This window comes from Wasmannia auropunctata, unplaced genomic scaffold (genome assembly GCF_000956235.1).
Source record: "Wasmannia auropunctata unplaced genomic scaffold, wasmannia.A_1.0 LD336090.1, whole genome shotgun sequence".
NCBI classification, from domain to species: Eukaryota; Metazoa; Arthropoda; class Insecta; order Hymenoptera; family Formicidae; genus Wasmannia; species Wasmannia auropunctata.
In genome coordinates this window covers 4,405,531-4,406,235 of record NW_012026800.1, presented here as the reverse complement: position 1 = coordinate 4,406,235, position 705 = coordinate 4,405,531, and positions in this window count along the sequence as shown.

The following is a 705-nucleotide window of genomic DNA, read 5'->3' as shown; positions in this document are numbered from 1 at the left end:
GTAGTGTCCATTATCGTCGCGAGAAACTGTTTTTAAAAAATGCATCTTACGTTCAATTTCTTCCGCAAATTTGGGTTTATCTATTGCTATTTCCTCGATTGTCCAAAACTTAGTTATTTGATTTTTCAAATTTGTTAATCCGCATACCGCTGTTCTCGACAACTCTTGCAATGACGCGTCACCGGCAATCACCCAACCGAGCCGTATTTTGTAAGTACAACTTACGAACCTCACGTGATAGATTTATCTAACCGACAGAAAACAATGCTAATGTGGATCCGGATCCGTTTAGTAGACCGACTGGTCGTGGTAAATGAAATTCCGGATCAGCTAATCTAATATTCGAAAATATTTTAATCGACTCTCGTGGGAAGATCTCGGATGGAATTAAATCTGCGATAGTCGGTATCGTGAAACACGTTAATTCTTTCCGAAATTTGTCGTATTTCGATTGTATTGTGATCTGTATTATACCCTTCAACTCCGTGTTCATGCCGTTTATTGCACCGATTGATAATGAATACGCAATTATGGGCATGCTTAGACGTTTCACGATAGACTCGGAAACAAAATTTGCAGTGGCGCATGTATCCAATAAAACTTGGCATTCAACGGGGTTATTTTTACGGTCATAAGTATAAACTAATGCGTTTGTTAGTAATTGTGGAGAAATGTGAAATCGTTGCGAGGTTCGTTGTTTAATCG